The sequence below is a fragment of the Phoenix dactylifera genome, unplaced genomic scaffold (assembly GCF_009389715.1).
Source record: "Phoenix dactylifera cultivar Barhee BC4 unplaced genomic scaffold, palm_55x_up_171113_PBpolish2nd_filt_p 001024F, whole genome shotgun sequence".
Taxonomy (NCBI): Eukaryota; Viridiplantae; Streptophyta; class Magnoliopsida; order Arecales; family Arecaceae; genus Phoenix; species Phoenix dactylifera.
Genome location: NW_024068377.1, coordinates 139,472 through 155,427, shown reverse-complemented (window position 1 = coordinate 155,427; position 15,956 = coordinate 139,472). Strand labels below are relative to the sequence as shown.

The 15,956-nt window shown below is 40.5% G+C and overlaps 1 pseudogene; it reads left to right on the top strand.

The window, feature by feature from the left end:
• Positions 1 to 1,219: 1,219 nt before the first annotated feature.
• Positions 1,220 to 1,317, top strand: LOC120107798 (annotated as a pseudogene).
• The last annotated feature ends 14,639 nt before the right edge of the window (positions 1,318 to 15,956 follow it).

Genomic DNA, 15,956 nt, shown 5'->3' with positions numbered 1-15,956 from the left:
GCACGAGATAGTTAGGCAACCTGGATCTTTATATTTAGGAAGAATATTATGCTGTAAATCGCACTCACATTTTCAGCCAAAAATGCTTCTTCTTGACATTTAATCGACGCTTGACAGTGCACAAATCCTTCAAAAATTTTGCATATGAAGGCACTTGTTTGATTGCATCAAGAAGAGGTATATTGATTTTTACTTGCTTAAAAAGCTCAAAAATTTTCAGAGTTTGGTTCAAGCTTTTGCAAGGGCTTTAATCTTTGTGGAAATGGTGCTGGAAAAGGACATTGATTTTTTCAGCAGATGTTGGTGCTTCGGTTTCTTCGTTATCCTTTTCTTTTGTCTGGGAGGGTCAGAATCAGGTATGACTTGAGTTTGTTCTGGGACTGTCCGGTCAATAACCTTTCCACTTCGCAAAGTTATTATACTCTTCGCTTGTTCTTTATGCAAAGTTGAAGATGATGCATTGCTACCCGCCGTAGACTTGAGGGTTAGGTTTGTGGTTGAGCTGGTAGCTTACCCTTCTCTTGAGAACTTAAAGCAGTGGTCAGCGTTGTCAGTTGATTTCTTATTTCATCATTGATTTTAGCTTGACCTTGCATGAAAGATTGCAAAGTTTCTTCGAGACTGGGTTTTTAGGGGGTGCATGTGCATAATGAGGTTGCGGAGGTGGGGGAGTTGGGTTATATACTTGTTGAGGTTGGTCATTCCTCCACTTGAAAATTTGGATGGTTCTTCCATCCAGGATTGTAAGTACCCGAAAAAGGATTATTAAAAGATTTTTGATAGGTATTCATAACATTGGCCTGATCGTGCAAGACTTTCTTGAATGCGGGTATTGTGGGGCAATCAGTGGTGAGATGGCCAGGCATCTCACAAATCCTACAACACTCGGTGTTATGTTCTACGGTCTTGATAGGTTCAATCTTTCTAAGTTCAATTTCCTCTACCTTCCTAGTATGGGCTGCCATTTTAGCTTGAATATCATCCTGAGTACTAAAGTTGTAAAGGCCCCCGTGTCCAATGTTAGTAGGCTTAGGCAAAGGTTTATTCACTCTATCCCCTGTATCCCATAATTGTGCAGTTTCTGCAAGAGAGTCTAAATAGTCCCATGCCTCATCGGGTTGCTTTTCCAAAAATAGACCATTGCACATAGTCTCTATAAATTGTTTTAATTGTGGAGACAACCCTTCGTAAAAGAAACTAATGGTTTCTCCATGTTTCAAACCCGTGATGAGGACAAGAGAGAAGCAACTCTTTAAATCTCTCCCAGCATTCATAAAATGTTTCATGGTCTTTTTGTTGGAAATTACTAATGTGCCTTTTCAAAAAGTTAGTCCTTTGTGCGGGAAAGAATTTTTTCAAGAATTCTCTTTGCATATCATGCCATGTTCCTAGCAATCTAGGTCTCGAGGAGTTCAACCATGTTTTGGCTTTATCCTTTTAAGGAAAAAGAAAAACAAGGTCAATTTAAGGATGTCTTCCGATACATTTGGCACTCTAAATGTGATGCTAATATTTCTCAAAATCCTTAATGTGAGGATAAAGGGTTCTCAGATTCCATCCATGATACTTGGGCAGCAATTGAATTACTCCCTGGTTTGATTTCAAAGTGTCCTACATTTTCAGGAATAATCTGCATGATGGTTGACTAGTCCTAGTAGGGTGTAAGTATTATCGAAGTGTCATAACTGGGGGTCTACCTTCATTACCATGGTGACTTCCTACATCGTCATCAGCCATCTCACCAGTTCTAAGATTTTGCGAAAGAGTTTCAATAATATGATCTAAGGAATTGTCAAAAGTTTTTTCGATTCAAATGCCAGTATTGTCCCTATTCCAACCTAGCATACAAAATTAATTAATTTTTTTTTAATTAATGATCACCCTTGCTCTTTTCGTAAAGTTTTTATCAATTTTCAATTAGCAAACAAGGGTTAAGGGGTATGATAACAATAAAATTCTGATTCTAAAAAAAAAAAATTAACACAGAAAATTCAAAACATACAGCAGCAAGGTTTTCATATTAATCTAATGGTCTTAAAAGTATCCGAATGTGCAGTAAAGTTTCATATTAAAACTATGATATTAGAGTTTGATGCAGACTATGCAGAAAATAAAAAAACAGCAGTAAGATTTTTTTTTTATTTTCAGTTTTAATTTTACTATAAGGTTCAACCTAGCTACTAAGGTACTAATTAAATATAAAATTATACTAATAACTCAGCCGTTCTCCGGCAACGGTGCCAAAAAAACTTGACGCATTCGCAAAAATGCTTTCGCGAAACTAATCTCCCAAGTATAGGAGAATCGCACAAGTAGTAAATTCTCGAAAGTCCGAGGTCGAATCCTCAGGAAACAAAATATATATGAGATTATTTAGTATAATTTTAGATTAATTAATTCAATAAATTTGTGGATTAAGATGATGTTTTAATTTTCAGAAATTAAAAGCAGAGAATAATATATCAATAAACAAAGTTCGATGAAATAAAGATGGTAGGGATCTGGAATCCCCTTGATGATATTGCATCCAAGAAATAAACTCTATGGTTTTTGATTAAAGATTAACTATAGGATAGATATACTAATCATGGTATATATTCTATGAACATATGAACTCAATTTCTAAGCATTCATCGTGCTTTCTACGTCTATGACAAATCAAATACTAATGCAATCCATATATCAATAATCATAATCCATTAAAGAGCTATCTACGAAATAACTACACATGGATCAAGAACATATCAGTAAATATAAGTCATTCAAAGCAAAGTTTAGAGTTTACTTCAAAGAACAATAAATCAAAGGTTCCTCCATCACCCTCCCTAAGAAATCAGCCACTCATTTCAAACATTAGTCTCCCTCTCATTTTTTTTCTTTTCTTTTCAGAAAACAGGGCTCCCCTATTTTTGTTTTTCAAATGAGATCTCCTCTATTTTTCCGAATGAGGGATGCCCGGCTGCTCTTTTCCAACCGAGAGAGATATATCAAGCTCCCTCCATTCCCTTCTCGCACGCGGTGAAGATGAGCGGACGGATGGATTTTGGGGCGTTGATCGCGGGATGAGGCGGTCATCCGGGATGCAGATGCGGCTGGCCGTGAGATACTCGGACGCGGGATCCTACTGTGATGCTGGAATGGAGATTGATCGCGAACGGAAGGAGGATTGGAGTTGGGATGTGGACGCTGGGATCATGGGAGATTCACATGCGGATGCGAGGACCTGAGATTCCGAAGATTGCGATCGCATGGGATGCAGAAGGGAAGGAGGGTCGCATGCTGGGACGCTCGGGAGAAGTAGAATGGGGCGTGGACGGCTGAAGATGAAGCTTGAATCAATCCGGGGACTGAGACGCGGATGCTGGGATCTGTTGGAATGCATGGGAGATGAACTGTGGATGGCTGGGAGCTGATCACACGCGCTGGGAGAAGTTGGATGCAGGAGGTTAGATCACGGATCCTAGGACGCGCTGGATCTGAGAAGGCTGATGTGGCTAGAACTCGGGAGAGCTGGCTCATGCGTGAGGCGGGCTAAAGAAGAGCTGGGATCTGTTCTGCAGCTGAGAAGAGATGAATTTGTATAAAATAATGATGAAAATTATAATAAGTGCTATGGATAAAATATTTAATCATGCAAATGTTAACACCTATCATTTATCATTATTTTGCTAGCATTAGGCTAAGTTATTTGTACTTAGATCGCACTTTTGTGCTCTCATCACTTCTAATTCATTCAGCCCAGTCTACCACCCTGATAATAGGCTCCACCCGAACTTCTCATACAGGCAGACTAAACCTATTCAGCACCAGGGTGGTCCACCAGGTTTTTAGAAAAAATTTTCCAGGATAGGTCCACCACAAATGAACCAATCATTAGCTCCACCTATCCCCCTTATAATGCCCCTATCCCTCAACAGTCTACATCATTGGAAGCCATGATGGCTAACATGATGAAGTAGCAACAAGACTTCATCAACAGCAACAACAGACCAACATGGCTTAAACCCAGACTAACCAATTTCATGCGCAAGCGATTGCAAAACTTGAGGTTAGTCTGAGCCAAATAGCTAACTCTCTAGGGGATAGGAAGAGAGTTGAATTACCTAGTCAGCCAGTGCCTAAACTAGTAGGCAACAAAATCAAGGTCAGAGAGGTCAGTATCAAATCGATTCTAATGAAAATCCGACCTATGAAGTTCAGGCAATTACCACTTTAAGGTCTGGCAAGCAAGTGGACAACAAAGTCCAACTCCTGAAAAGAAAATAAAAATGAATCCGATAAGAATCCTATTCAAAGGGAGGGTCAAGAGTAGGACAAAAAAGGAAGAATCCATAGAAACATACAAACCTAAGATTCCAGTAGACTTCAGGACTCCAAGAAACAATCTAACTTTGATGAAATAATGAAATTTTTTAAAACTGTTCAAATAAAATATACCTTTTCTCGATGTCATACGACAAATTCTCTCCTATACAAAATTCTTGAAAGACCTCACCACGGTCAAGAAAAATCAGCATTCCTAGGCAAGCTGTTATGGCTGCACAAGCCTCATTCTCATTCAATAACAGATTGTCCCGAAATTCAAAGATCCTGGTTGCCCCACCATTGAAATAAAATAGGAGAAACGATCATCCAAAGAGCCCTATTAGATTTAGGAGTCAGTGTGAACCTACTTCCCTATTATGTGTACCAAAAGTTAGGTTTGGGAGAATTAAAGCCCACAAATATTATCCTTTTCTTAGCAGATAGGACAGTGAAGCACCCGAAGGAATTGTAGAGGATGTAAATAGTGAACGTAAACGAGTTTTTACTATCCTATGGACTTCGTTATCCTTGAGACCGAACTTGTAATACATCCAGACAATCACACACCTATAATTTTAGGTAGACCTTTCTTAGCCACAGCAAATGCTGTGATAAATTGTCGAAATGGCATGCTAAAGTTATCTTTTGGCAACATGAAAGTCGAGCTTAATGTCTTCAACATAAGTAAACAACCACCAGATGATAAAGAAATCAATGAAGTTGATATGATTAAAAGTCTGGTTCAGGAGACGTTCTTACAAACTTATAGTAAGGACCCTTTAGAAGCTTACCTTGCCCATTCTGAGAAAGGGGTCGAGCATGCGCCCCCTAATTCTGTTCCCCTTATGAGCATAGATATCATCAGCCGACTGTTCTTCCTCGGACTCTTCCAAAACCATTCTTATATAATGGTTGAAAAAAAAATGAATCTCCATTTTGTCTGGCTGAAGGCAACCCAACATGTAAATATTAAATATATATATATATATCAATAAATTACTAACATGCAGGTTTGGGGGATTTTGACCCAATTTTCAATTTACCCACCCATATCAGATAACTTCTCCTCCGTCCTCTTACTGCTTTAAATTTTCTTTAACATTGAGGACAATGTTAGATTTAGGTATGGGGTGAGAATATTTTTGTAATTTTTCATTTACAAAGATTAAAAAAAAAAGAAAGAAGGGATTTCAAATTTCTAACTCAAGATCGACCTTTTTGGCTGTATAAACTAGAAATTGCTTTGACAATAGCTTTGAGTTAAGCAATATGATAACAATTCTAGCTTGAGTTTTCGTTCCACCTATCTTCTACTAACATGATAGAAGACGATTTAGCACCTACACGTAAGCACATGAATAGTGGGGGTATGTCAACTTGCAAACTAATATGAATACTTTTAATCTTCTGGATAATTTAAAGTTATATGTGTGATAAACACCCTATTAAAAAAGGAAAAAAAGAAATAAAAAGAATAAAAATAAAAAGAGAAAATAAAACGAGTTTATTTTAAGTCTTCTCACTGAGTAACCGGGCCTCTTGCTTGGCAAGCAGCGAGTGTTCGCGTAAAAAGGTGAGGATGGCTGAGATTAAAACTCTGAGTGACTAATTTGGTCTTGGAGCCTAGTTGATTTGAGTTATTAAGCCTGTTAGGGTGTCTTTACACCTAGTGCCCTGAGCCATCTGAATCGGAAGTCATTGGCTTAACACTCGCTACACGGGTCAGCTAGAAAGCTTAATAAGGCTAGATATTGCATAAGTCATTTTTCTTAGCATTCAGTCTAATTAAAATTAAATCTTGGGTGTTCATTTACCATTTAACTCTAGAAAGTCTTGAAAATTGGAGTGATCATGTTGGAAGTAAGTGAAAGCCACTTATTTATATGATACTATCTTACACCTCACTACATTCTTGACTTGTTAGCAGATAGATGGGGTGTAATGAAACTTGAGTTAGAATCTGCTTAAATATGATAGCAACAAGTCTCTATTGTCCTTGCAATTCTAGTTTCATACAGTAATACTTGTTCAAATTTCGAGTTAAAAATTAGAAATTCCTGACTGATGAAGTTTGTAGGTAACTTCACTACAAACCCTCACGAGACAACACTCGTCCACTAGGATAACCTAGGGGTTTAACGGCTTGTTGCACGTGCTAAGTGCAATCGTGATGCTCTACGAAGTGGGTACGTATCTTAGTTTTTTTTATGTACTTAGCTTCAATAAAAAGTCATGGGTTAGACTACATTTTTTTGTGCCCTCATTTTATCGTTTGCTTATTAATTGCTAGAGACTAGCAATAAGCTGGTTGGAGGGTGTGATGAGAGCACAAAAGTACAATCATCATACCATCTTAATTAGTATTATAGCTAATCATTAATAATAAAATTAACTAATTAACGTTGTATTTGTGTTTGAGTGCAAGTAATCCAAGAGACCCAATAACATTAGGTTTGAGCCCAATGCCCGGCAGCCCAAGCTCAGGTCAAGCCAGCATTCCAGCGCGTCCCAATCCTTCACGCCATCAACGACGTCCCAAGGATCTCGCGATCAGCCCAGACGGGTCTCCAGCTCCCAGTCCGCCCTTACAGCACCAACTTGATTGTGCCAGGCCGTCCGCGTCTTCAGCGCGTCCCCACTACGCATGCACCTTCCAAATGAGCATCTTCATCTTCAACCTTCAATCCCAACGCCTCAAGACACGTCATGCTCTGTTTCTTGCCATTAAGGAGCCACCAACCGTCCATTCCAAAACCCCTCTTCTTCCTTCCGCAATCCATCCCAGCTCCTTCCCAAATCAAGCCATTCACAACACGTCGAAGCAGCATCCCAGCTCCTTCCGTGATCCCAAAGTCCACCGTGGCCGTGATCGGCTCCTCCCAGCGGTCCCACGGCGCCCCCCCACGGATCCTGCACTGCGTCTCCTTCCTTCCGCGATCCGAATCCCAGCATCGTGCCCAGCAGCCGTCCACGAAGCTTCCGCCCGTGATCCAGCTCTTTCCATCCGACGCAGCATCCACATCTTCTTCCATTCGCAGCCGTGCGCCCATTCTGGATTCCTAGCATCCACCGCATCCTCCTCCTCCGCGTTGTAGCAGCAGCAAATCCTCCCCTTCCGGCCATAGCAGCAGATTAGCAGGGGATTTTCAGCATCTCATCTCCTTCTGTCGATCTCGCAGCAACCTCCACAACGCATCTAGCCTCCCATTTCATCTTCTTCCGCTCAACCCAGTAATCACGCATCCAAAGCTTCCAGAGCCGATCCAGCCTCCTCCGCCTCTGCTTCCGCGTGATGCATCCGAGATCCTGCGTCCGTTCCGAAGAGGTGATCCCGCACACATCGCAGACCGCACCCTCCTGCTCTCCCAGGATCCATCGCTGGCTTCAAGGTTTTTCGGCGATCTATAAGAGGGGGACGGGAGGAGAAGAAAGGAGAGCTCGGTTGGGGGCCAAAGAACAGAGGAGAGGTGGTGGGCGGCGGGTCCAAAGAGGAGCTCGTTTGGTCCAAAAAGAAATAGGGGAGGAAGCTCTGTTTTGGGAAGAAGAAAGAAAAAAAAAAAGGAAATTAGTATTTTATGTTCCACCGTGGGAGAGAGAGAGAGAGAAGAGAAGTAATTTGTTTTTTTTGTTTTCTTTATTTTTATTTACAAAATAGAAGGAGTATTAGGCCTCTAATCTCCATTTTTATTTGTAATCAGTTTTTTTTTATGAAATCCATCAATTCTCTTTCATGCAATCCTTGTTCTAGGTTCAGTTTAATTTCTGCTTTTTTATGCAATACATTAAATTTTCTTTTATGCAATTTATGTTCTAGGCTTTTGATCTTCTTAGCACTGATTTTCATCCATTTTTAACTTATACCAAAACTCTTCTTTGATTAGTTAAATATATAAATGCTTTTTCGAATTTAAGTACTTGTCTTTCCGTTAATTTCAAATAGAAAACATTCTCCGGTAGACCAGAGAATCCGTAAACATCCCCGAAGTAATATTTTTTTTCTTTTGTTATTCAAAAATCGATTTTGAATTCGAGTGAACGTTTTAATTTTTATGCAACTCCAATCGCCTCCCTGTGGATTGACCTCTTACGATCACTATTCTTCGAGTAGAACAGATAAAAGTAAAATTAATTTAAACTTTGTTTGTCAGTTCTAACAACGATCTGTTTAGCATATTTTTAGGTAAACAGAAATCAGCAACAAAATTTGGCGATGTAGTATAGTGGTGAGTATTCCCGCCTATCACGCGGGCGACCCGGGTTCGTTCCCCGGCAACGGCGCCAAAATTTTGTTTGTCTGATTTCTGTTTACCTAAAAATATGCTAAACAGATCGTTGTTAGAACCGACAACAAAGTTTAATTTAATTTTACTCTTACATTTTCTACTCGAAGAATAGTGGTCGTAAGAGGTCGATCCATAGGGAGGCGATTGGAGTTGCTTAAAAATAAAAACTTTCACTCGGATTCAAAATCGATTTTTGAATTAAAAGAAAACATTATGTCGTGGATGTTGACGGATTTTCTAGTCTATCGGAGAATGTTTTCTACTTGAATTAACTAAAAGACAGGTACTTAGATTCAAAGAGCATTTATATATTTAACTAATCAAAGAAGAGTTTTGGCATAAGTTCAAATGGATGAAAACTAATGCTAAGAATATCAAAGCCCAGAACATAAATTGCATAAAAGAAAATTTAATGTATTGTATAAAAAGCAGAAATTAAATTGAACCTAGAACAAGGATTGCATGAAAGAGATTGATGGATTTCATAAAAGAAAACTGATTACAAATAAAAGTGGAGATTAGAGGCCTAATACTCCTTCTATTTTGCAAATAAAATAAAGTAAAGAAAAAAAAACAATTACTTCTCTTCTCCCTCTCTCTCCACGGTGGAACATAAAATACTAACTTCCTCTCTTTTTTTTTCTTCTTTCTTCTTCCCAAAAGAAACAGAGCACTTCCCTGTTCCTTCTTGAACCAGCCGACCACCTCGCCGAGATCCTGCGCCCGTTAGGTTCAGTGGGAGTCCTTGTATGATTATGGTGCATTACTAGTATATCCTTTCTGAAACATGATCAAATTTTTCTGTCTTCGGGAAAAACATCTTGTTGATCATGTGATGCAGCAGACGCATCTCTGCATTCAGTTGATTGGCACTGATCTCAGTCCAATCTTCTGTGACTTCTCTATTCAGAATGATACTAATCCCTTCATTTCTATTTTCTAGATGATCTCTATTTTTTCCATCATTTTGAATCCAAAGGGTATCTCTAAGAATCTCTTCAGAAATTAAAATAGGTAACATCTTTTACTTAGACGAAATCTGTCCTTTTCCATGTTTGGCATTGTTGTAGAGTTCTCGTACCAGGTCTGGGTAGGTTGGCACATTCAGAGAGCATAGGTATTCCCAACCCATATCTTAAGATTCTGCCCTAAGGAAAAAGTTTCTTTCTCCAGAAATTCGAATCCACTCTCCTTCCTGTCGATACATTTCTTATGGAGAGAGGTCCTTGTCTGGATATTGAGGACGGAGGTGACGGAGAAGTCGTAACGGGTTGAGGCGGTGGAGTTATTCCTTCTTGGATTCTCTGCTCTTGCCTTCGTTCTCCTCTCTGTGTGTGGAGTGGTATTCTTCCTCTTTGGCCCAGATGTCATTTGCTTGATTCTCACCATTAGAAGATCAATCAGAACTCGAAAAGATTTTCTAGGATTTTTTGGGAGTTTCTGGTTCGAAGAAGAGTTTGAGACAAAAAGGCGCTCTAAGGATTATGAACCTTTTAGGTTCAATGTTTCAGAGAGAAAGGGAAAGGCTTTTAGAATACGTTTCGAATAGTTTCCTTTTAGTCGATTCATCTAACTCATGAGTCATCTCCGATGAACTAAGAGTCGACTCTTTTAACTTAAGAGTCGTTCTTGTGAGTTAGGGGTCGACTCTTTTAACTTAAGAGTCGTCCTTACTTCATGAGTCAAATGTTGGGAACCCGCCTATGCCGCTGATATTTCAAAAAAAAATCAGATGGCAGCGGAAGAGGCATGTGCGGGATCGACGTTCATCGCATGAACGTTGTTTCATGAACCGTTCGTAGTTAGGCAAGGATTAAAAACTTTTAAAAATATTAGAAGATCAGATCTTCACCTTGTGCGGGTAGATGATCACCGCAAATCTGAGTTCGTGGTTTTAGGAAGAGGGTTCACTTGAAGCCGTTCAAGTGTCCGGCCTCTACAGGTATCCACACGAAGCAGAGATCCGATCAAAGCTCTCTAGTCTTCCCGGGGTGCTAGCTCCCTTGCAAAGACTTCTTTTGATGGCTGATTTTCTCTCTTTCAATCAACCCTTGATTGTGCTTGAGAGGAGGAAGAAGAAAGGGGATCTTGAAGAAGAACCAAAGCCCCTGCTGCAGCCTTTCTTTTCCCTGCGTTGGATGAAGGAAGGGAAGGGGAGGAGGCCGCCAAGGCTTCTTCTTTTCTTCCCTTTGCTTGCGGCTGAACCAAGGAGAGGGGAGAGGGTGGCTACGGCTGCAAGGAGGGGAGAAGAATCACTTAGGGCGTCGGCCCCTTTGCCCTCCTTTTATAACCATCTAGGGCTCCTACAAGTTAGGAGCCCTTGATGTATTACCAAGAGGGGCGCCGCCCCCTCTTGTTGCCGCACCAAAGGATCAAAGGAGGAGGGGCGTGAGCCCCTCCTTCATGGTTGCCCTAATCCTTATTAAGTAAGGATTGGGATGCCCTAATGTGGTCAAGCCCTAATCCAATTAGGCTTAGCCCAAGGGTGAACCAATTTGGATCCAATCTAGGTAAGTCCTAATCCAATTAGAACTTAAATCAATTTTGACTCAATTGAACTCTTCAATCCTAATCCAATTAGGAGTCTTATTGATTCATTAGATTAATAATTAATTGTGACTTAAGAAACCCTAATTCAAATTAGGACATATTTAATTTTAGTCCTAATCCAATTAGGACTCTATTTGAATCCGAAGTCCTAATCCAATTAGGATTTCTAGGAATCCTATTCTAAGTAGGAATCCAAAGATGAATTCAAAATCCTAATCTAATTAGGATTGTAGGAATCTTACTCCAAGTAGGAATCCCAGTCCTACTCCAACTAGGATTCCCAGTCCTAATCCAATTAGGACTCTAGGAATCCTACTCGAAGTAGGACTCTTGTTTCAAGTCCAATTAATTAATTTCCATTGTTCCTTCTTCAACTTATTTATCAATCGAATTGATTACTCGTGATTCATAATCACTTTTCAACCATCGGATCGGTCAATACTTCTAGTATGTGTGACCCCATAGGTTCTATTCTGACTGGTAGTGAGATATATTGTGATCTCTATCACAATATCATTGAAAACTCCTTTCAATGGATTGGAACGATTCCAACTCTACTCATTAGGGTTTATTGATCATCAAGATAATCCCTATGAGTCCCACCATCCACCAGTGACACCTAGCAGCATGTAGTGGCTACCCAGCAGAATAGAATGATGAACCTCTAGGTGCAGTTATCATGTGATACAGTCCTTCTATCGTGGATCCCTACAGGACGGAGGTCATGGACAACTCGTCAAACCCCATCGTCTGTCATATGTCAAGATTTATTCGACTTAAGTTCGAGAGTGGAAAACTCTTTCTCCACTGTGCATACTGCCCCGGCCGAGGTCTTACGAACTCAGTCTTATAAATCACATAGGATCTCTCCTTATCTATCAAGGTCGATAGATTCCTTATAGGTGCATACCCTACTCCTACAGTGAACTTACTGCAGCCAATCTACACTGCATGGACCCATATGGCTAGAGACCATGTATGTGTGCAGTCAAACTACAATAACCTCACTGTGAGTGGCCGAAGCACCGCAGGTCAAAGGACCAGTCACACTACTGCAACGTCAAGCAAGTCACTGACGAGTGGATAGACATCCAAGTGACTTCTTGTATTGGTCACGCTCAGTACCCTTGTTCTTAACAAGCACCTGCACTATTACTTCAGTGTCGCCACACTGTGGACTCGAGTCTTGTCCATCCATAAAGAAAGTAATCTGTGCACTGATCTCATCGGATCGATCACCGTCCTCGTGTTGATCCATCGATCAGGAGTGTTCAGAAATTAATCACTAATGATACATGGCTCAAATTCTCAACTCTTGAGAATATGCATCATCATCTTATTAATTCCTTGGACGATTCATAGACACAATAATAATATGAATGAAAAAGATGCCTTTCATTTATTCAATAATAATAAAGTCAAGTACAAATTATGTCCTAGAATTAATAATGTGTCAGCCAAAATTGGCTTCTAGGGCATACATCTAACAATCTCCCACTTGCATTAAAGCCAATCAGTCATATATCTTAGTCCCATCTTCTCAAGGTGGGCTTCAGTCTTTTGCTGACTTAGCTGTTTAGTGAATGGGTCTGCCACGTTATCCGCGGAGTCTACTCTCTGCACTTCGACATATTTCTTCTCAACATAGTCGCGTATGAGATGGAAGCGCCGCTCTATATGCTTGGACTTCTGATGAGACCTTGGCTCCTTAGCAAGGGCTATGGCGCCATTATTATCGCAGTAGAGTATTATGGCATCTGATGACATTAAATCCAATTCCGCAATGAATTTTTTGAACCAGAAGCCTTCCTTAGCAGCTTCGGAGGCGGCGATGTATTCAGCTTACATAGTAGAATCAGCAATGATCGGTTGTTTGGAACTCTTCCAATTTACCGTACCACCATTGCACAAGAACACATATCCAGATGTTGACTTCCTATCAACGACATCAGTCATGAAGTCTGAATCTGTGTATCCTTCTACCTTCAACTCTGATGATCCTCCAAAAACCAAGAATAAATCTTTAGTTCTTCTCAAGTACTTAAGAATATTCTTCACAGCTGTCTAGTGTTCTTCACCTGGATTTGACTGATATCTGCTTGTGACACTCACAGCAAGAGCTATATCAGGTCGTGTACATAGCATGGCATACATGAGGCTCCCTATTGCCGATGCATAGGAAATCTTGCTCATGCGTTGAATCTCTTCAGATGTGTTGGGGCACATCTTTTTGGAGAGATGAATTCCATGCCTAAGGGGTAAAAGACCCCTTTTGGAGTTTTCCATGCTGAACCTTTTCAGCACTTCCTCTATATATATTTTCTGTGATAGGCCAAGCATCCTTTTAGATCTATCTCTATAGACCTTTATTCCCAAAATATAGGATGCTTCCCCAAGGTCTTTCATGGAGAACTCTTTTGACAACCAGACCTTGACCGAGGTTAGCATGGAAATATCATTCCCTATCAGGAGGATGTCGTCCACGTACAGTACGAAAAAAACGACAGCGCTCCCACTAACCTTTTTGTAAACACACGGTTCCTTTTCGTTTTTGATGAAATCAAACATTTTGATTGCGTCATCGAAACGAGTGTTCCAACTCCGAGATGCTTGCTTTAGTCCATAAATGGACCTTTGCAGCTTGCAGACCTTGTGATCTCCATCACTGGAAGTGAAACCCAGAGGCTGTTCCATATAGATATCTTCATCAAGATATCCATTCAGGAAAGCAGTTTTCACATCCATCTTCCAGATTTCATAATCATGAAATGCTGCAATGGCAAGCAATGTTCGGATGGATTTCAGCATGGCTACAGGTGAAAAGGTCTCCTGATAGTCAATGCCTTCGCGTTGACTATACCCTTTCGCCACCAGCCTTGCCTTAAAGGTCTCTACCTTTCCATCCGAACCTATTTTCCTTTTGTAGATCCATTTACATCCAATAGGTACAATACCTTCTGGTGGATCTACTAAGGTCCAGACTTGGTTGGAATGCATGGAGTCTAACTCTGACTTCATGGCTTCCAGCCATTTCTCAGAATCGATATCAGATATCGCCTCATCGTAGTTTTTGGGATCTTGTGTATGATCCCTATCTCCCACTAGGAACATTTCCTCGGTATCCTCTTCTAGTATACCTAAGTATCTATCGGGAGGATAGGAGACCCTACTAGATCTACGAGGTGGTCGAGGGACATCGTGTACTGGCTCTGTATGAATGGGTTCAATAGGATCCATGACTCGTTGCTTTTCAGAGACTTTCTATTCAAGCTCAATTTTCCTCCCATTGCCTCTATCAAGGATAAACTGGTTTTCCAAGAAGATGGCATGACGGCTCACAAACACATTGTGATCCTCTGAGACGTAAAAATTGTATCCTAATGACTCTTTAGGATATCCTATAAAATGAGCACTTATGGTCCTAGCCTCTAGTTTGTCCGCCTGTAACCTTTTGACGTGGGCCAGACATCCCCAAATCTTGAGGTGACCAAGACATGGTTTCTTACCATGTCATATCTCATACGGTGTGGTAGGAACGGATTTTGAAGGAACTCTATTTAGTAGATATACTGCGGTAAGTAAGGCATCTCCCCAAAGAAACATAGGTAAATCAGTGAAGCTCATCATGGACCTGACCATATCCAATAGGGTCCGATTCCTCCTCTCTGACACCCCGTTGAGTTGAGGTGTACCCGGAGGAGTCCATTGTGAGACTATGCCATTGTCCTTGAGATAGTCCCGGAATTTTTCACTAAGGTATTCTCCTCCTCGATCTGATCGAAGAGCCTTAAGAGGTTTTCTAGTTTGTTTTTCTACTTCATTCTTGAACTCTTTGAACTTTTCAAAAGATTCAGACTTGTGTCTCATAAGATACACATACCCATACCGTGAATAATCATCGGTAAAGGTAATGAAGTACGAATAACGTCCCCTGGCTAGCACATCGAATGGGCCACATACATCTGTATGTACTAGGATAAGTATTTCAGTGGTCCTCTCCCCATGTCCTACAAAGGGCAATCTAGCCTTTTTTTTCTTGAAGACAGGACTCGCAAACTGGATATGACTCGGAAGTCAATGAGCCAAGAAGCCCATCTTTATCCATTTTGTTCATCCTATCCTCTCCAATATGGCCAAGCCTGAGGTGCCACAAATATTTTTTGGTTTATCTCATCCCTGGATCTTTTGGATCCTTTGGCATTCACTACTTGCTCAGACACATTTATAGATACATTCATATGCAAATGATAGAGACTGTCAATCATAAAACCACGTGCAACTATTTTATTTCTGAAATAAATAGAACAGCAGTCTTTGTCAAAAGTAAAAACATGACCTTCCTGTGCTAGACATGAAACAGAAATCAAATTTCTGCTAGCAGCAGGTACATAATAGCAGTCTCTAAGCAATAAACTAAAACCAGACGGTAGTCGCAGATGGTAGGTGCCCACAGCCACAGCAGCAACTTTTGCCCCGTTGCCAATCCGAAGGGTTACCGCACCTTTCGCCAGCCTTCTACTTTTCTTTAGACCCTGCATGGTAGTGCATAGATGAGCACTAGAACCAGAATCTATAACCCAACTAGAAGTAGAAGAAACCGTTAGATTAGTTTCAATTATGAGCAAGTCTATACCTTCTGAAGGTGTGTCAGTCTTCTTGTTCTTCAGGCTCTCGAGGTATGAAGGACAGTTCCTTTTCCAGTGGCCGTCGACATTGCAGTGGAAACATTTTCCTTTGTCATTAGCCTTTTTCTTTTGAACTTCCCTCTTTGGCTTCTTGTCTTTCTTCTGCTTCTTCGCAGGCTTCTTTTTCTTCCAA